At 60.6% G+C, this 19524-nt stretch overlaps 1 protein-coding gene and 10 non-coding genes across 11 annotated transcripts in view; all 11 read right to left on the bottom strand.

Annotated features, from left to right (window-relative positions):
• Positions 1-19524, bottom strand: part of LOC102448349 (uncharacterized) — a 91683-nt gene that overhangs the window by 44076 nt on the left and 28083 nt on the right. The gene's annotated exons all lie outside the window — the stretch shown is intronic.
• LOC142823306 (U2 spliceosomal RNA) lies at positions 71-268 on the bottom strand. The gene has a single exon (XR_012898571.1). It is a non-coding gene; the product is annotated as a U2 spliceosomal RNA (small nuclear RNA).
• On the bottom strand, positions 1306-1503 carry LOC142823307 (U2 spliceosomal RNA). Its single transcript, XR_012898572.1, has one exon. It is a non-coding gene; the product is annotated as a U2 spliceosomal RNA (small nuclear RNA).
• On the bottom strand, positions 2541-2738 carry LOC142823308 (U2 spliceosomal RNA). Its single transcript, XR_012898573.1, has one exon. It is a non-coding gene; the product is annotated as a U2 spliceosomal RNA (small nuclear RNA).
• On the bottom strand, positions 3776-3973 carry LOC142823299 (U2 spliceosomal RNA). The gene has a single exon (XR_012898564.1). It is a non-coding gene; the product is annotated as a U2 spliceosomal RNA (small nuclear RNA).
• LOC142823300 (U2 spliceosomal RNA) lies at positions 5007-5204 on the bottom strand. Its single transcript, XR_012898565.1, has one exon. It is a non-coding gene; the product is annotated as a U2 spliceosomal RNA (small nuclear RNA).
• On the bottom strand, positions 6238-6435 carry LOC142823301 (U2 spliceosomal RNA). The gene has a single exon (XR_012898566.1). It is a non-coding gene; the product is annotated as a U2 spliceosomal RNA (small nuclear RNA).
• On the bottom strand, positions 7462-7659 carry LOC142823298 (U2 spliceosomal RNA). Its single transcript, XR_012898563.1, has one exon. It is a non-coding gene; the product is annotated as a U2 spliceosomal RNA (small nuclear RNA).
• Positions 8693-8890, bottom strand: LOC142823305 (U2 spliceosomal RNA). Its single transcript, XR_012898570.1, has one exon. It is a non-coding gene; the product is annotated as a U2 spliceosomal RNA (small nuclear RNA).
• LOC142823303 (U2 spliceosomal RNA) lies at positions 9924-10121 on the bottom strand. Its single transcript, XR_012898568.1, has one exon. It is a non-coding gene; the product is annotated as a U2 spliceosomal RNA (small nuclear RNA).
• Positions 11155-11352, bottom strand: LOC142823302 (U2 spliceosomal RNA). The gene has a single exon (XR_012898567.1). It is a non-coding gene; the product is annotated as a U2 spliceosomal RNA (small nuclear RNA).

The following is a 19524-nucleotide window of genomic DNA, read 5'->3' on the forward strand; positions in this document are numbered from 1 at the left end:
CCCTCGCGCACGCGTGGCACCGGCCTCTCATCACCCGTCTGCTCTTTCAAACCGTCCTGTGATCCCCGAGGGGAAGTGCACCGCTCCCGGAAGTACTGCAATACCGGGCCGATGCGCGGAGCGGACGGAGCAAGCTCCCGTGCCCGGCCCCCGCGGCAAAAAAATCCCTTTCACACACGCCGTTTTCACATGGAAAACGTACCAGCGGTCAAACTGGGAAGAACAGACACTACACTTGATCTTAGCCTACAAGAGGCCGAGAAGCGATACCCGGCCTCGGCTCCCGAGCTCCGGCTCAGCCCTCGGCCTCGCCTCTGACAGCGCGGAGACCGCCCGGCAGCGGCGAGCCGCCCCTCGCCGCTCGCTGCGGCGCCCCGGCGGCCCGGCTCGGCGGCCACGGCTCCCGGCAGCGACTCCCGCCCGCCAGGCGCCGGGAACGCGCGCCGGCCACGCTCGCCGCCGGCCCCTGGGGGTGGGGAGCCGGCGCCGCTCTCCCCGTCGGGGCCGGCTCGGCTGGCAGGCCGGCGCGCCACATCTGCATAGCCCCGCCTCCTGCTCCGCCCCTCGCCCGGCGCCTCCCAAGGACCCGGCTGACGCTCCTTCCGCCTGCCCTGACGGGACGAGACCCCGTCCCTCCCTCCCCTCCTCCACCCGCGTGGCTCCTGGCTGCTCTCGGTCTCCCCGCCTCCTTTTGCCCGCCCGAAACCCCGCCTCCCCCGGCCGCTGGGCCTCTCTGCCTCCTTCCGCCTGCCTCGACTCCCCGCCCCTCCGCTTCTCTCGGCCGGAGAGAAGAAGGAGGAGGGGCCAGGGCCCCCTGCAGTCTTGGGTCCGGAGGAGCGCGGCGGCGCTAACGGAGGCCGAAGGCTTGCAAAGGAAAAAGCGCCTGCCCGCTGCCCCGGAGGCGGCGAGGGCCAGAGGCAAGCCACAAAAAAATCGGCGGAGCCCCGGGCCCGCTCCGCTACCCGCAGCATCCCGCCCAGCCCGCTCCCAGGATTGATTTTGGTGGTGGTGGTGGTGGTGGTTGTTCTTACGGTGGTTTAAGTAGCGCCAGCCCGCTCCCTCCCCGCCTCCTTCTCTGACTCCCTCCGCCTCCCCAGGCAGCCGCCCCCTTTCCCCTCCCGTCCCCTTCGGAGCGCTCACCCCGCTATCGGGCAGCCGGTCAAGCTCTTCGGAAAAGCAGGGCACTGGCCGGGCCGGCCCCACGGAAAGCGACACGCGCGGTGCCACACAGCTACCCCTCGCGCACGCGTGGCACCGGCCTCTCGTCACCCGTCTGCTCTTTCAAACCGTCCTGTGATCCCCGAGGGGAAGTGCACCGCTCCCGGAAGTACTGCAATACCGGGCCGATGCGCGGAGCGGACGGAGCAAGCTCCCGTGCCCGGCCCCCGCGGCAAAAAAATCCCTTTCACACACGCCGTTTTCACATGGAAAACGTACCAGCGGTCAAACTGGGAAGAACAGACACTACACTTGATCTTAGCCTACAAGAGGCCGAGAAGCGATACCCGGCCTCGGCTCCCGAGCTCCGGCTCAGCCCTCGGCCTCGCCTCTGACAGCGCGGAGACCGCCCGGCAGCGGCGAGCCGCCCCTCGCCGCTCGCTGCGGCGCCCCGGCGGCCCGGCTCGGCGGCCACGGCTCCCGGCAGCGACTCCCGCCCGCCAGGCGCCGGGAACGCGCGCCGGCCACGCTCGCCGCCGGCCCCTGGGGGTGGGGAGCCGGCGCCGCTCTCCCCGTCGGGGCCGGCTCGGCTGGCAGGCCGGCGCGCCACATCTGCATAGCCCCGCCTCCTGCTCCGCCCCTCGCCCGGCGCCTCCCAAGGACCCGGCTGACGCTCCTTCCGCCTGCCCTGACGGGACGAGACCCCGTCCCTCCCTCCCCTCCTCCACCCGCGTGGCTCCTGGCTGCTCTCGGTCTCCCCGCCTCCTTTTGCCCGCCCGAAACCCCGCCTCCCCCGGCCGCTGGGCCTCTCTGCCTCCTTCCGCCTGCCTCGACTCCCCGCCCCTCCGCTTCTCTCGGCCGGAGAGAAGAAGGAGGAGGGGCCAGGGCCCCCTGCAGTCTTGGGTCCGGAGGAGCGCGGCGGCGCTAACGGAGGCCGAAGGCTTGCAAAGGAAAAAGCGCCTGCCCGCTGCCCCGGAGGCGGCGAGGGCCAGAGGCAAGCCACAAAAAAATCGGCGGAGCCCCGGGCCCGCTCCGCTACCCGCAGCATCCCGCCCAGCCCGCTCCCAGGATTGATTTTGGTGGTGGTGGTGGTGGTGGTTGTTCTTACGGTGGTTTAAGTAGCGCCAGCCCGCTCCCTCCCCGCCTCCTTCTCTGACTCCCTCCGCCTCCCCAGGCAGCCGCCCCCTTTCCCCTCCCGTCCCCTTCGGAGCGCTCACCCCGCTATCGGGCAGCCGGTCAAGCTCTTCGGAAAAGCAGGGCACTGGCCGGGCCGGCCCCACGGAAAGCGACACGCGCGGTGCCACACAGCTACCCCTCGCGCACGCGTGGCACCGGCCTCTCATCACCCGTCTGCTCTTTCAAACCGTCCTGTGATCCCCGAGGGGAAGTGCACCGCTCCCGGAAGTACTGCAATACCGGGCCGATGCGCGGAGCGGACGGAGCAAGCTCCCGTGCCCGGCCCCCGCGGCAAAAAAATCCCTTTCACACACGCCGTTTTCACATGGAAAACGTACCAGCGGTCAAACTGGGAAGAACAGACACTACACTTGATCTTAGCCTACAAGAGGCCGAGAAGCGATACCCGGCCTCGGCTCCCGAGCTCCGGCTCAGCCCTCGGCCTCGCCTCTGACAGCGCGGAGACCGCCCGGCAGCGGCGAGCCGCCCCTCGCCGCTCGCTGCGGCGCCCCGGCGGCCCGGCTCGGCGGCCACGGCTCCCGGCAGCGACTCCCGCCCGCCAGGCGCCGGGAACGCGCGCCGGCCACGCTCGCCGCCGGCCCCTGGGGGTGGGGAGCCGGCGCCGCTCTCCCCGTCGGGGCCGGCTCGGCTGGCAGGCCGGCGCGCCACATCTGCATAGCCCCGCCTCCTGCTCCGCCCCTCGCCCGGCGCCTCCCAAGGACCCGGCTGACGCTCCTTCCGCCTGCCCTGACGGGACGAGACCCCGTCCCTCCCTCCCCTCCTCCACCCGCGTGGCTCCTGGCTGCTCTCGGTCTCCCCGCCTCCTTTTGCCCGCCCGAAACCCCGCCTCCCCCGGCCGCTGGGCCTCTCTGCCTCCTTCCGCCTGCCTCGACTCCCCGCCCCTCCGCTTCTCTCGGCCGGAGAGAAGAAGGAGGAGGGGCCAGGGCCCCCTGCAGTCTTGGGTCCGGAGGAGCGCGGCGGCGCTAACGGAGGCCGAAGGCTTGCAAAGGAAAAAGCGCCTGCCCGCTGCCCCGGAGGCGGCGAGGGCCAGAGGCAAGCCACAAAAAAATCGGCGGAGCCCCGGGCCCGCTCCGCTACCCGCAGCATCCCGCCCAGCCCGCTCCCAGGATTGATTTTGGTGGTGGTGGTGGTGGTGGTTGTTCTTACGGTGGTTTAAGTAGCGCCAGCCCGCTCCCTCCCCGCCTCCTTCTCTGACTCCCTCCGCCTCCCCAGGCAGCCGCCCCCTTTCCCCTCCCGTCCCCTTCGGAGCGCTCACCCCGCTATCGGGCAGCCGGTCAAGCTCTTCGGAAAAGCAGGGCACTGGCCGGGCCGGCCCCACGGAAAGCGACACGCGCGGTGCCACACAGCTACCCCTCGCGCACGCGTGGCACCGGCCTCTCGTCACCCGTCTGCTCTTTCAAACCGTCCTGTGATCCCCGAGGGGAAGTGCACCGCTCCCGGAAGTACTGCAATACCGGGCCGATGCGCGGAGCGGACGGAGCAAGCTCCCGTGCCCGGCCCCCGCGGCAAAAAAATCCCTTTCACACACGCCGTTTTCACATGGAAAACGTACCAGCGGTCAAACTGGGAAGAACAGACACTACACTTGATCTTAGCCTACAAGAGGCCGAGAAGCGATACCCGGCCTCGGCTCCCGAGCTCCGGCTCAGCCCTCGGCCTCGCCTCTGACAGCGCGGAGACCGCCCGGCAGCGGCGAGCCGCCCCTCGCCGCTCGCTGCGGCGCCCCGGCGGCCCGGCTCGGCGGCCACGGCTCCCGGCAGCGACTCCCGCCCGCCAGGCGCCGGGAACGCGCGCCGGCCACGCTCGCCGCCGGCCCCTGGGGGTGGGGAGCCGGCGCCGCTCTCCCCGTCGGGGCCGGCTCGGCTGGCAGGCCGGCGCGCCACATCTGCATAGCCCCGCCTCCTGCTCCGCCCCTCGCCCGGCGCCTCCCAAGGACCCGGCTGACGCTCCTTCCGCCTGCCCTGACGGGACGAGACCCCGTCCCTCCCTCCCCTCCTCCACCCGCGTGGCTCCTGGCTGCTCTCGGTCTCCCCGCCTCCTTTTGCCCGCCCGAAACCCCGCCTCCCCCGGCCGCTGGGCCTCTCTGCCTCCTTCCGCCTGCCTCGACTCCCCGCCCCTCCGCTTCTCTCGGCCGGAGAAAGGAGGAGGGGCCAGGGCCCCCTGCAGTCTTGGGTCCGGAGGAGCGCGGCGGCGCTAACGGAGGCCGAAGGCTTGCAAAGGAAAAAGCGCCTGCCCGCTGCCCCGGAGGCGGCGAGGGCCAGAGGCAAGCCACAAAAAAATCGGCGGAGCCCCGGGCCCGCTCCGCTACCCGCAGCATCCCGCCCAGCCCGCTCCCAGGATTGATTTTGGTGGTGGTGGTGGTGGTGGTTGTTCTTACGGTGGTTTAAGTAGCGCCAGCCCGCTCCCTCCCCGCCTCCTTCTCTGACTCCCTCCGCCTCCCCAGGCAGCCGCCCCCTTTCCCCTCCCGTCCCCTTCGGAGCGCTCACCCCGCTATCGGGCAGCCGGTCAAGCTCTTCGGAAAAGCAGGGCACTGGCCGGGCCGGCCCCACGGAAAGCGACACGCGCGGTGCCACACAGCTACCCCTCGCGCACGCGTGGCACCGGCCTCTCATCACCCGTCTGCTCTTTCAAACCGTCCTGTGATCCCCGAGGGGAAGTGCACCGCTCCCGGAAGTACTGCAATACCGGGCCGATGCGCGGAGCGGACGGAGCAAGCTCCCGTGCCCGGCCCCCGCGGCAAAAAAATCCCTTTCACACACGCCGTTTTCACATGGAAAACGTACCAGCGGTCAAACTGGGAAGAACAGACACTACACTTGATCTTAGCCTACAAGAGGCCGAGAAGCGATACCCGGCCTCGGCTCCCGAGCTCCGGCTCAGCCCTCGGCCTCGCCTCTGACAGCGCGGAGACCGCCCGGCAGCGGCGAGCCGCCCCTCGCCGCTCGCTGCGGCGCCCCGGCGGCCCGGCTCGGCGGCCACGGCTCCCGGCAGCGACTCCCGCCCGCCAGGCGCCGGGAACGCGCGCCGGACACGCTCGCCGCCGGCCCCTGGGGGTGGGGACCCGGCGCCGCTCTCCCCGTCGGGGCCGGCTCGGCTGGCAGGCCGGCGCGCCACATCTGCATAGCCCCGCCTCCTGCTCCGCCCCTCGCCCGGCGCCTCCCAAGGACCCGGCTGACGCTCCTTCCGCCTGCCCTGACGGGACGAGACCCCGTCCCTCCCTCCCCTCCTCCACCCGCGTGGCTCCTGGCTGCTCTCGGTCTCCCCGCCTCCTTTTGCCCGCCCGAAACCCCGCCTCCCCCGGCCCCTGGGCCTCTCTGCCTCCTTCCGCCTGCCTCGACTCCCCGCCCCTCCGCTTCTCTCGGCCGGAGAAAGGAGGAGGGGCCAGGGCCCCCTGCAATCTTGGGTCCGGAGGAGCGCGGCGGCGCTAACGGAGGCCGAAGGCTTGCAAAGGAAAAAGCGCCTGCCCGCTGCCCCGGAGGCGGCGAGGGCCAGAGGCAAGCCACAAAAAAATCGGCGGAGCCCCGGGCCCGCTCCGCTACCCGCAGCATCCCGCCCAGCCCGCTCCCAGGATTGATTTTGGTGGTGGTGGTGGTGGTGGTTGCTCTTACGGTGGTTTAAGTAGCGCCAGCCCGCTCCCTCCCCGCCTCCTTCTCTGACTCCCTCCGCCTCCCCAGGCAGCCGCCCCCTTTCCTCTCCCGTCCCCTTCGGAGCGCTCACCCCGCTATCGGGCAGCCGGTCAAGCTCTTCGGAAAAGCAGGGCACTGGCCGGGCCGGCCCCACGGAAAGCGACACGCGCGGTGCCACACAGCTACCCCTCGCGCACGCGTGGCACCGGCCTCTCGTCACCCGTCTGCTCTTTCAAACCGTCCTGTGATCCCCGAGGGGAAGTGCACCGCTCCCGGAAGTACTGCAATACCGGGCCGATGCGCGGAGCGGACGGAGCAAGCTCCCGTGCCCGGCCCCCGCGGCAAAAAAATCCCTTTCACACACGCCGTTTTCACATGGAAAACGTACCAGCGGTCAAACTGGGAAGAACAGACACTACACTTGATCTTAGCCTACAAGAGGCCGAGAAGCGATACCCGGCCTCGGCTCTCGAGCTCCGGCTCAGCCCTCGGCCTCGCCTCTGAAAACGCGGAGACCGCCCGGCAGCGGCGAGCCGCCGCTCGCTGCGGCGCCCCGGCGGCCCGGCTCGGCGGCCACGGCTCCCGGCAGCGACTCCCGCCCGCCAGGCGCCGGGAACGCGCGCCGGCCACGCTCGCCGCCGGCCCCTGGGGGTGGGGAGCCGGCGCCGCTCTCCCCGTCGGGGCCGGCTCGGCTGGCAGGCCGGCGCGCCACATCTGCATAGCCCCGCCTCCTGCTCCGCCCCTCGCCCGGCGCCTCCCAAGGACCCGGCTGACGCTCCTTCCGCCTGCCCTGACGGGACGAGACCCCGTCCCTCCCTCCCCTCCTCCACCCGCGTGGCTCCTGGCTGCTCTCGGTCTCCCCGCCTCCTTTTGCCCGCCCGAAACCCCGCCTCCCCCGGCCGCTGGGCCTCTCTGCCTCCTTCCGCCTGCCTCGACTCCCCGCCCCTCCGCTTCTCTCGGCCGGAGAAAGGAGGAGGGGCCAGGGCCCCCTGCAGTCTTGGGTCCGGAGGAGCGCGGCGGCGCTAACGGAGGCCGAAGGCTTGCAAAGGAAAAAGCGCCTGCCCGCTGCCCCGGAGGCGGCGAGGGCCAGAGGCAAGCCACAAAAAAATCGGCGGAGCCCCGGGCCCGCTCCGCTACCCGCAGCATCCCGACCAGCCCGCTCCCAGGATTGATTTTGGTGGTGGTGGTGGTGGTGGTTGTTCTTACGGTGGTTTAAGTAGCGCCAGCCCGCTCCCTCCCCGCCTCCTTCTCTGACTCCCTCCGCCTCCCCAGGCAGCCGCCCCCTTTCCCCTCCCGTCCCCTTCGGAGCGCTCACCCGGCTATCGGGCAGCCGGTAAAGCTCTTCGGAAAAGCAGGGCACTGGCCGGGCCGGCCCCACGGAAAGCGACACGCGCGGTGCCACACAGCTACCCCTCGCGCACGCGTGGCACCGGCCTCTCATCACCCGTCTGCTCTTTCAAACCGTCCTGTTATCCCCTAGGAGAAGTGCACCGCTCCCGGAAGTACTGCAATACCGGGCCGATGCGCGGAGCGGACGGAGCAAGCTCCCGTGCCCGGCCCCCGCGGCAAAAAAATCCCTTTCACACACGCCGTTTTCACATGGAAAACGTACCAGCGGTCAAACTGGGAAGAACAGACACTACACTTGATCTTAGCCTACAAGAGGCCGAGAAGCGATACCCGGCCTCGGCTCCCGAGCTCCGGCTCAGCCCTCGGCCTCGCCTCTGACAGCGCGGAGACCGCCCGGCAGCGGCGAGCCGCCCCTCGCCGCTCGCTGCGGCGCCCCGGCGGCCCGGCTCGGCGGCCACGGCTCCCGGCAGCGACTCCCGCCCGCCAGGCGCCGGGAACGCGCGCCGGCCACGCTCGCCGCCGGCCCCTGGGGGTGGGGAGCCGGCGCCGCTCTCCCCGTCGGGGCCGGCTCGGCTGGCAGGCCGGCGCGCCACATCTGCATAGCCCCGCCTCCTGCTCCGCCCCTCGCCCGGCGCCTCCCAAGGACCCGGCTGACGCTCCTTCCGCCTGCCCTGACGGGACGAGACCCCGTCCCTCCCTCCCCTCCTCCACCCGCGTGGCTCCTGGCTGCTCTCGGTCTCCCCGCCTCCTTTTGCCCGCCCGAAACCCCGCCTCCCCCGGCCGCTGGGCCTCTCTGCCTCCTTCCGCCTGCCTCGACTCCCCGCCCCTCCGCTTCTCTCGGCCGGAGAAAGGAGGAGGGGCCAGGGCCCCCTGCAGTCTTGGGTCCGGAGGAGCGCGGCGGCGCTAACGGAGGCCGAAGGCTTGCAAAGGAAAAAGCGCCTGCCCGCTGCCCCGGAGGCGGCGAGGGCCAGAGGCAAGCCACAAAAAAATCGGCGGAGCCCCGGGCCCGCTCCGCTACCCGCAGCATCCCGCCCAGCCCGCTCCCAGGATTGATTTTGGTGGTGGTGGTGGTGGTGGTTGTTCTTACGGTGGTTTAAGTAGCGCCAGCCCGCTCCCTCCCCGCCTCCTTCTCTGACTCCCTCCGCCTCCCCAGGCAGCCGCCCCCTTTCCCCTCCCGTCCCCTTCGGAGCGCTCACCCCGCTATCGGGCAGCCGGTCAAGCTCTTCGGAAAAGCAGGGCACTGGCCGGGCCGGCCCCACGGAAAGCGACACGCGCGGTGCCACACAGCTACCCCTCGCGCACGCGTGGCACCGGCCTCTCATCACCCGTCTGCTCTTTCAAACCGTCCTGTGATCCCCGAGGAGAAGTGCACCGCTCCCGGAAGTACTGCAATACCGGGCCGATGCGCGGAGCGGACGGAGCAAGCTCCCGTGCCCGGCCCCCGCGGCAAAAAAATCCCTTTCACACACGCCGTTTTCACATGGAAAACGTACCAGCGGTCAAACTGGGAAGAACAGACACTACACTTGATCTTAGCCTACAAGAGGCCGAGAAGCGATACCCGGCCTCGGCTCCCGAGCTCCGGCTCAGCCCTCGGCCTCGCCTCTGACAGCGCGGAGACCGCCCGGCAGCGGCGAGCCGCCCCTCGCCGCTCGCTGCGGCGCCCCGGCGGCCCGGCTCGGCGGCCACGGCTCCCGGCAGCGACTCCCGCCCGCCAGGCGCCGGGAACGCGCGCCGGCCACGCTCGCCGCCGGCCCCTGGGGGTGGGGAGCCGGCGCCGCTCTCCCCGTCGGGGCCGGCTCGGCTGGCAGGCCGGCGCGCCACATCTGCATAGCCCCGCCTCCTGCTCCGCCCCTCGCCCGGCGCCTCCCAAGGACCCGGCTGACGCTCCTTCCGCCTGCCCTGACGGGACGAGACCCCGTCCCTCCCTCCCCTCCTCCACCCGCGTGGCTCCTGGCTGCTCTCGGTCTCCCCGCCTCCTTTTGCCCGCCCGAAACCCCGCCTCCCCCGGCCGCTGGGCCTCTCTGCCTCCTTCCGCCTGCCTCGACTCCCCGCCCCTCCGCTTCTCTCGGCCGGAGAAAGGAGGAGGGGCCAGGGCCCCCTGCAGTCTTGGGTCCGGAGGAGCGCGGCGGCGCTAACGGAGGCCGAAGGCTTGCAAAGGAAAAAGCGCCTGCCCGCTGCCCCGGAGGCGGCGAGGGCCAGAGGCAAGCCACAAAAAAATCGGCGGGGCCCCGGGCCCGCTCCGCTACCCGCAGCATCCCGCCCAGCCCGCTCCCAGGATTGATTTTGGTGGTGGTGGTGGTGGTGGTTGTTCCTACGGTGGTTTAAGTAGCGCCAGCCCGCTCCCTCCCCGCCTCCTTCTCTGACTCCCTCCGCCTCCCCAGGCAGCCGCCCCCTTTCCCCTCCCGTCCCCTTCGGAGCGCTCACCCCGCTATCGGGCAGCCGGTCAAGCTCTTCGGAAAAGCAGGGCACTGGCCGGGCCGGCCCCACGGAAAGCGACACGCGCGGTGCCACACAGCTACCCCTCGCGCACGCGTGGCACCGGCCTCTCGTCACCCGTCTGCTCTTTCAAACCGTCCTGTGATCCCCGAGGGGAAGTGCACCGCTCCCGGAAGTACTGCAATACCGGGCCGATGCGCGGAGCGGACGGAGCAAGCTCCCGTGCCCGGCCCCCGCGGCAAAAAAATCCCTTTCACACACGCCGTTTTCACATGGAAAACGTACCAGCGGTCAAACTGGGAAGAACAGACACTACACTTGATCTTAGCTTACAAGAGGCCGAGAAGCGATACCCGGCCTCGGCTCTCGAGCTCCGGCTCAGCCCTCGGCCTCGCCTCTGACAGCGCGGAGACCGCCCGGCAGCGGCGAGCCGCCCCTCGCCGCTCGCTGCGGCGCCCCGGCGGCCCGGCTCGGCGGCCACGGCTCCCGGCAGCGACTCCCGCCCGCCAGGCGCCGGGAACGCGCGCCGGCCACGCTCGCCGCCGGCCCCTGGGGGTGGGGAGCCGGCGCCGCTCTCCCCGTCGGGGCCGGCTCGGCTGGCAGGCCGGCGCGCCACATCTGCATAGCCCCGCCTCCTGCTCCGCCCCTCGCCCGGCGCCTCCCAAGGACCCGGCTGACGCTCCTTCCGCCTGCCCTGACGGGACGAGACCCCGTCCCTCCCTCCCCTCCTCCACCCGCGTGGCTCCTGGCTGCTCTCGGTCTCCCCGCCTCCTTTTGCCCGCCCGAAACCCCGCCTCCCCCGGCCGCTGGGCCTCTCTGCCTCCTTCCGCCTGCCTCGACTCCCCGCCCCTCCGCTTCTCTCGGCCGGAGAAAGGAGGAGGGGCCAGGGCCCCCTGCAATCTTGGGTCCGGAGGAGCGCGGCGGCGCTAACGGAGGCCGAAGGCTTGCAAAGGAAAAAGCGCCTGCCCGCTGCCCCGGAGGCGGCGAGGGCCAGAGGCAAGCCACAAAAAAATCGGCGGAGCCCCGGGCCCGCTCCGCTACCCGCAGCATCCCGCCCAGCCCGCTCCCAGGATTGGTTTTGGTGGTGGTGGTGGTGGTGGTTGTTCTTACGGTGGTTTAAGTAGCGCCAGCCCGCTCCCTCCCCGCCTCCTTCTCTGACTCCCTCCGCCTCCCCAGGCAGCCGCCCCCTTTCCCCTCCCGTCCCCTTCGGAGCGCTCACCCCGCTATTGGGCAGCCGGTCAAGCTCTTCGGAAAAGCAGGGCACTGGCCGGGCCGGCCCCACGGAAAGCGACACGCGCGGTGCCACAGAGCTACCCCTCGCGCACGCGTGGCACCGGCCTCTCGTCACCCGTCTGCTCTTTCAAACCGTCCTGTGATCCCCGAGGGGAAGTGCACCGCTCCCGGAAGTACTGCAATACCGGGCCGATGCGCGGAGCGGACGGAGCAAGCTCCCGTGCCCGGCCCCCGCGGCAAAAAAATCCCTTTCACACACGCCGTTTTCACATGGAAAACGTACCAGCGGTCAAACTGGGAAGAACAGACACTACACTTGATCTTAGCCTACAAGAGGCCGAGAAGCGATACCCGGCCTCGGCTCCCGAGCTCCGGCTCAGCACTCGGCCTCGCCTCTGAAAGCGCGGAGACCGCCCGGCAGCGGCGAGCCGCCCCTCGCCGCCCGCTGCGGCGCCCCGGCGGCCCGGCTCGGCGGCCACGGCTCCCGGCAGCGACTCCCGCCCGCCAGGCGCCGGGAACGCGCGCCGGCCACGCTCGCCGCCGGCCCCTGGGGGTGGGGAGCCGGCGCCGCTCTCCCCGTCGGGGCCGGCTCGGCTGGCAGGCCGGCGCGCCACATCTGCATAGCCCCGCCTCCTGCTCCGCCCCTCGCCCGGCGCCTCCCAAGGACCCGGCTGACGCTCCTTCCGCCTGCCCTGACGGGACGAGACCCCGTCCCTCCCTCCCCTCCTCCACCCGCGTGGCTCCTGGCTGCTCTCGGTCTCCCCGCCTCCTTTTGCCCGCCCGAAACCCCGCCTGCCTCGACTCCCCGCCCCTCCGCTTCTCTCGGCCGGAGAGAAGAAGGAGGAGGGGCCAGGGCCCCCTGCAGTCTTGGGTCCGGAGGAGCGCGGCGGCGCTAACGGAGGCCGAAGGCTTGCAAAGGAAAAAGCGCCTGCCCGCTGCCCCGGAGGCGGCGAGGGCCAGAGGCAAAAAGTGAAACCTCTCTGTTTTTGTGACCGTCACAGTTTCTGTCATACATACATGACGTTCGGTACAACTCCTCAGGAATTGCTACTTTTGCTGGCTGGTTGCAAATTCAGAGGAACTGTGTTTTTTGGTAGACAAATCTCTCAATTTGCTACCTCCTGGCTAACCGACTCAGGGGATGCTGGAGTTTTGCCTTGGGTGGGGGCCTTTTGCTCCTGGTCCATGGGTCACAAATTCAGAGGAACTGTGTTTTTTGGTAGCAAAATCTCTCAATTTGCTATCTCCCCTCTAAGGACTCAGGGGATGCTGGTGTTTTGCCTTGGGCGGGGGGCCTTTTGCTCCTTGTCCATGGGTCATAAATTCAGAGGAACTGTGTTTTTTGGTAGAAAAATCTCTCAATTTGCTACCTCCTTGGTAACGGATTCAGGGGATCTGGGTGTTTTGCCTTGGGCGGGGCCTTTTGCTCCTGGTCCATGGGTTACAAATTCAGAGGGACTGGGGATTTTGGTCGAAAAATCTCTCAATTTGCTACCTCCTTTGTTTTTTGGTCGAAAAATCTCTCAATTTGCTACCTCCTTGCTCACGGACTCAGGGGATGCGGGTGTTTTGCCTTGGGCGGGGCCTTTTGCTCCTGGTCCATGGGTTACAAATTCAGAGGGACTGGGGTTTTTGGTCCTCAAAACATTTCCCTGAGAATTGTTCAAAAGAGGAAATAGTTAGTGAATTTGAAAATAGGAAAATCAATCCATATAACAGTCAGGTCAATTAGAAAATATGAGATGAATATTGCATACATATAAGCAAGGTCAAACAATATTAACATGGCCTGATTGTCAAGCCACTGACAACACAGACATAAATTAAGTTAAGGACCATGCACAATTCTCCAGAATTGATGTGTAACCAAAAAAGGATGTAGTCCATCAATGATGATCTAATGTTTTTTGAGAGTGATATTACCTAGAAACTTGGTTATAGTCATTGCTTGACAAATAATAGAAAACATGACTTGACAGACAAAAAGGGACTGGCCCCCACAAGAAAAAAAATGTACTTAAAGCTAATTAATTCCGAGTAATAATAAGAACAGTATTTGCAAATACATTAGTAATAAAATATGCTCCCTGTTATCAATGCATGCATTATAATCTTCAACTTTCTGCCCTATTTTTCCATGTCTCCTCCCATTGCTCCAGAAGCTACCCTATAAAATGCTGCCTCCTAACCCCTAAAACTCATAGTTCATAAAGCAGATGAATGAACAATAAAACAATTCTGTATGAATATTGGACAAGTAAACGTACCTTCCATAATGATGTGTGTAGTACAGGAAAGTTTTTGTGTGTTGAAAATATATGTGGAACAGATACTGTAGAAAAAGTATTATGGATGTGAATTAAAAGAAATAAGTAGAACATTTGGGCTACGTCTACACTGGCCCCTTTTCCGGAAGGGGCATGTAAATTTCATGAGTCGTCGTAGGGAAATCCGCGGGGGATTTAAATATCCCCCGCGGCATTTAAATAAAAATGTCCGCCGCTTTTTTCCGGCTTTTAAAAAAGCCGGAAAAGAGCGTCTACACTGGCCCCGATCCTCCGGAAAAAGCGCCCTTTTCCGGAGGCTCTTATTCCTACTTCAAAGTAGGAATAAGATCCTCCGGAAAAGGGCTTTTTTTCCGGAGGATCGGGGCCAGTGTAGACGCTCTTTTCCGGCTTTTTTAAAAGCCGGAAAAAAGCGGCGGACATTTTTATTTAAATGCCGCGGGGGATATTTAAATCCCCCGCGGATTTCCCTATTACGGCTTCTGAAATTTACATGCCCCTTCCGGAAAAGGGGCCAGTGTAGACGTAGCCTTGGGGTGTGACTAGACTACAGGGTTTTGTCGACAAAAGTGGACTTTTGTCAACAAAACTATACCTGCGTCCACACTGCCTTTGAGTTATGTCGACATAACGTCGACAAAACTCAGCAGTTTTGTCGACATATGTGAACCTCATTCTACGAGGAATAATGCCTTTTATCGACAGAGTTCTGTCGATAGAAGGCATTATTGCATCTACATTGTCCTTTGCGTCCACACTGTTATGTCGACAAAACGGCTTGCTTTGTTGACAGAACTGGATGTAGTCTAGACGCTCTTTGTCGACAGAAGCTTTGTCGACAGTATCTGTCGACAAAAATTCTGGTGACAAAACCCTGTAGTCTAGACATACCCATACATATGAGTATGACTTGATACTCAATACTGCATTTAAAGAATCAGTTAACAAAAATGTTAATTGTCAAAAATAATATATTGTAACTAGATTATAGAGAAAATTGTATATCACTGTAATGGATGTGAGGTTCTGCACAAAATTGGTCCCTGTTACAGATATGGTACTGGGGTGAGTTAGCAATTCTATCAATTCTACACAGCCATTAATTCGAACTAGTTAATTCGAACTAGGCGTTAGTCCTCGTAGAATGAAGTTTACCTAGTTCGAATTAAGCGCTCCGCTAGTTCTAATTAAGTTCGAACTAGCAGATCGCGTGTGTAGCGCCTCTCTGAGTTAATTCGAATTAACGTCTCTTAGTTAGGGTACGTCTACACTACAAAGTTATTTCTCAGACTTAATTTTCCCAGAGAGAAGGTCAGTGTTCTTGTGCAAATACTCAAGGCCAGATAAGAAAAGGGGCAAGATTTTCTGAAAGAGGGGATGATTTGGAGCAAAATATTGCCAAGCTAGACACTGCTAATTTTTTTAAAATTTTTATTAGAACTGTGAAAAGCTCAAAAGAAAATAAAAATGCACTAGAAGGCACACAGTGGGATATCACACGGTATGAGGAATGCAAGGGAAGTTATTTCTGTTCATCACAAGTCACAGGCCCCATCTCAGGACCTGGCTGTAGTGCGGACATGATGTGGCTCAGACACGTGCTCTGTCGCTGGAAAAATCCTCTCATGTTGCAGCTGTACTCTTGCCTGGGGGAATCTCAATACACTAGGACCACTGCCCAGTGTCCCCCTGAATGAAACTGGCTCCAGATGGTTCCAGCTCCACCCCTATGACTCATCTCCAGTTTCACTGTTCCTTAGAAATGATTCTAATCTGCGTCTAGTTCACAGGGATGATTGTCTGGCCACCCTGGCTCTGGTTGTTGCAGCTTTGAATACAGCACAAGTCTGCTCTGTGGCCTGCTTCTGTGACTCTGCTACGAACACTGACATGCTTCCTGTGCTGATTTTGTGGCACCTGTGTCTCTGGCCCTGCTCAGATCCACAGCTCAGCTCTGAGAAATGCTCTATGTAGGGTTCCCAGGTGTACAGTTTTGAACACACAGGCAGTCAGTCCATTATTTTAACTTTCTATTTTCGAAAACAATTTATAAAGTATTATTGATTCAATAGCACTGTCTTTAGCATGTGATCAGGACGATGGAATGTCCATTGTGACGTAATGGGAAGTGTGCGCAGTATTGGTGAAAATATCTGGCAAGACTAGCTCTATGCTAAGCTGGGGCCAAATGTGTCTGAACAAGGGTAATCAAGCACACATAGAGGACAGGAAACTAAGGGCATCCTTGCTCCCTGATTAGCCTGACCACCCTGTTAATGTGGATAGCCTAGACGATTGGACTCTAACCGTTTTTCAAGGGGACTGTCAGTATCAAGGCAATGATTTCAGATTCAACCCTCCACTTTCTGTTGGTGTTGTGAAATAGCCAAGCCAAACACCACAAATGAGTTTTATTAAGGGAAATACAATGGCACTCTGGCAGCAGGCACAGTAACACAGATGGGTCTGGACCCTCGCCTGTTATCAAGGCTTGGTATTGTGGACAGTGGACTGGTGAGGTGGTGAGAAGTGAAGGGGGGATGTGCAGTGGGGGAGATAGATCTATGGGTGTTAGTGCACTGTGAAGCGTGGGGGGTCTGAGGAGCACTGCAGTTGTGCTGGTGGGAATATGGGGGGAACTGAACAGTTAATGAATATTGGCGGGGGATAATGGGGGGGCACAGGGCATAGCCGTCTGTGGGAGGGCAATAGGCATAGTAATTTGTGGGGGTCTCTGGGTGCTGTGGCATTGGGTCTAGGGGGCTAGAGGGGTGCTAGGCAGGGTAGCACAGTGCGGCATGGGCCTGCCCACAATAAGAAGAAGCATGATGGCATCAGCTCAGTGCCAGGAGGGCTACTGTATGTCAGTTTGTAAGCAGTGCCCTTGTACGAGGCTGGGTGGAGCAGGGCTGTACCTGCGGTGATATAATAATAAGAAATTAGCAGTAGGGATATATTACCGACCACCTGACCAGGACAGCGATACTGACATAGAAATGCTGAGGGAGATTAGAGAGGCTACCAAAATAGAGCTCTCTATAATAATGGGGGATTTTAATTACCCCCATATTGACTGGATACATGTCACCTCAGGAAGAGAAGCGGAGATAAAATTTCTCAATGGCTTAAATGACTGCTTCTTGGAGCAGCTAGTGCAGGAACCCACAAGGGGAGAGGCAATTCTCGATTTAGTCCTGAGTGGAGTGCAGGATCAGGTCCAGGATATAACCGTTACAGGACCGCTTGGGAATAGTGACCATAATATAATAACATTCAACATTCCTGTGGTGGGAAGAACACCTCAGCAGTCCAGCACCCTGGCATTTAATTTCAAAAAGGGGAATTACGCAAAAATGAGGAGGTTAGTTAAACAGAAATTAAAAGGCACAGTGACTAGAGCCAAATCCCTGAAAGCTGCATGGAAACTTTTTAAAGACACCATAATAGAGGCCCAACTTAAATGTATACCCCAAATTAAAAAACATAGCAAGAGACCTAAAAAAGAGTCCCCGTGGCTTAACCACCATGTAAAAGAAGCAGTGAGGGACAAAAAGGTATCTTTTAAGAAGTGGAAGTCCAATCCTAGTGAGATAAATAGAAAGGAACATAAACACTGTCAAATCAAGTGTAAACATGTAATAAGAAAAGCAAAAAAAGATTTTGAGGAACAGCTAGCCAAAAACTCAAAAAGAAATAACAAAATGTTTTTTAAGTACATTAGAAGCAGGAAGCCTGCTAAAAAGCCTGTGGGTCCCCTAGATGATTGAGCTATAAAAGGAGCAATCAAGGACGATAAAGCCACTGCGGAGAAACTAAATGATTTCTTTGCTTCAGTCTTCACCGCTGAGGACATTTGGGAGATTCCTGAATCTGCACCATCCTTTGTGGGTGATGAATCGGAGGAACTGTCCCGGACTGAAGTGTCATTAGAGGAGGTTTTGGAACAAATAGAAAAACTTAATGTTAACAAATCTCCGGGACCGGATGGCATTCATCCAAGGGTTCTAAAAGAACTTAAATGGGAAATTGCTGAGCTATGATCTGTGGTTTGTAACCTATCCTTTAAATCGGCTTCCGTACCTAATGACTGGAAGGTAGCCAACGTGACACCAATATTTAAAAAGGGCTGTAGAGGCAATCCTGGCAATTACAGACCGGTAAGTCTAACTTCAGTACCGGGCAAATTAGTCGAAACAATAGTAAAGAATAAAATTGTGAAGCATGTAGAAGAACATAATTTGTTGGACAAAAGTCAACATGGTTTCTGTAAAGGGAAATCCTGTCTTACTAATCTGTTAGAGTTCTTTGAAGGGGTTAACAAACATGCGGACAAGGGGGATCCAGTAGATATAGTATACTTGGATTATAGTATACTTGTGTAAATTACATGGCCATGGGATAAGAGGGAAGGTCCTTTCTTGGATTGAGAACTGGTTAAAAGACAGGAAACAAAGGGTAGGAATAAATGGTAAATTTTCAGATTGGAGAGGGGTAACTAGTGGTGTACCCCAAGGGTCAGTCCTGGGACCAATCCTTTTCAACTTATTCATAAATGATCTGGAGAAAGGGGTAAGCAGTGAGGTAGTAAAGTTTGCAGATGATACAAAACTGTTTAGGATAGTCAAGACAGAAGCAGACTGTGAGGGACTCCAAGAAGATCTCACCAAACTGAGTGATTGGGCAACAAAATGGCAAATGAAATTTAATGTGGATAAGTGTAAAGTAATGCACATCGGGAAAAATAACCCCAACTATACGTACAGTATGATGGGGGCTAATTTGGCTACGACAAATCAGGAAAGAGATCTTGGAGTTATTGTGGACAGTTCTCTGAAAACTTCCACACAGAGTGCAGCGGCGGTCAAAAAGGCAAATAGGATGCTAGGAATTATTAGGAAAGGGATAGAAAATAAGACCCAGAATATCTTACTGCCCCTGTATAAAACTATGGTACGCCCACATCTTGAATACTGTGTACAGATGTGGTCTCCTCACCTCAAAAAAGATATTTTGGCCTTGGAAAGGGTTCAGAAAAGGGCAACTAAAATGATTAGGGGTTTGGAACGGGTCCCATTTGAGGAGAGGCTAAAGAGACTGGGACTTTTCAGTTTAGAAAAAGAGGAGACTGAGGGGGGATATGATAGAGGTCTATAAAATCATGAGTGGTGTCGAGAGGGCTGATAAAGAAAAGTTATTTATTAGTTCCCATAATAGAAGAACTAGAGGACACCAAATGAAATTAATGGGTAGCAGGTTTAAAACTAATACAAGGAAGTTCTTCTTCACACAGCATGTTGTCAACCTGTGGAACTCCTTGCCAGAGGAGGCTGTGAAGGCTAGGACTATAATAGAGTTTAAAGAGAAGCTGGATAAATTCATGGAGGTTAGGTCCATAAAAGGCTATTAGCCAGGGGATAAAATGGTGTCCTTGGCCTCTGTTTGTCAGAGGCTGGAGAGGGATGGCAGGAGACAAATTGCTTGATCATTGTCTTCGGTCCATCCTCTCTGGGGCACCTGGTGCTGGCCACTGTCGGTAGACAGGCTACTGGGCGAGATGGACCTTTGGTCTGACCCAGTACGGCCGTTCTTATGTTCTTATGATATGACACATTGACCCTGGACAGACAGTCGCTATGAGGCAGTGGTCACCAACCAGTAGATAGGGATATACTGGTAGATCTTGTATCCTCTGTCAGGTGATCCTGACTGGTGTGGGCAAGAGGATATCAAGTGCCAGCACTTAAATGCCCCTCCCCCCACTGCTGTGGATATCCTGCACTTTGCCTTGCAGGTGATACCACGCCTGGGAGTCTGCTGCTTTGTGTGCACGGCAGGGGAGGAAAAAGAGGGGTGCTGATGTCAGGGTTCAACATATACCATTCTGTATCCTTTCAACATAGGACCAGGGATGGAGTTTTCTTGCAGCTTTAGGAAGTGTTACAGGGCAAGGCCATGGGTGAGCCTGCCTTAGGCACACTCCACCACCATCTAGGAGTCACCAGCAGTGACAAAATGGAGCATACATCACTAACTCCTACCCCTGGCATGAACCCAGTCCTATATCCAAGCCCTTATCATTGCTCTGAGCACCCATGCATCCAAATACCCTGCCAAAGCCTGCACCTAGAACACCACAGTAAATGCATGCTCCAAGAGCTGATCAGAGCCCTTCTCACACTCCAGATCCCTTAAGCAAAGACCAGAGCATGCATACCCAACCATCTGTCCCAGGCTGA

The sequence above is a fragment of the Pelodiscus sinensis genome, chromosome 32, assembly GCF_049634645.1.
Source record: "Pelodiscus sinensis isolate JC-2024 chromosome 32, ASM4963464v1, whole genome shotgun sequence".
Lineage (NCBI taxonomy): Eukaryota > Metazoa > Chordata > Testudines > Trionychidae > Pelodiscus > Pelodiscus sinensis.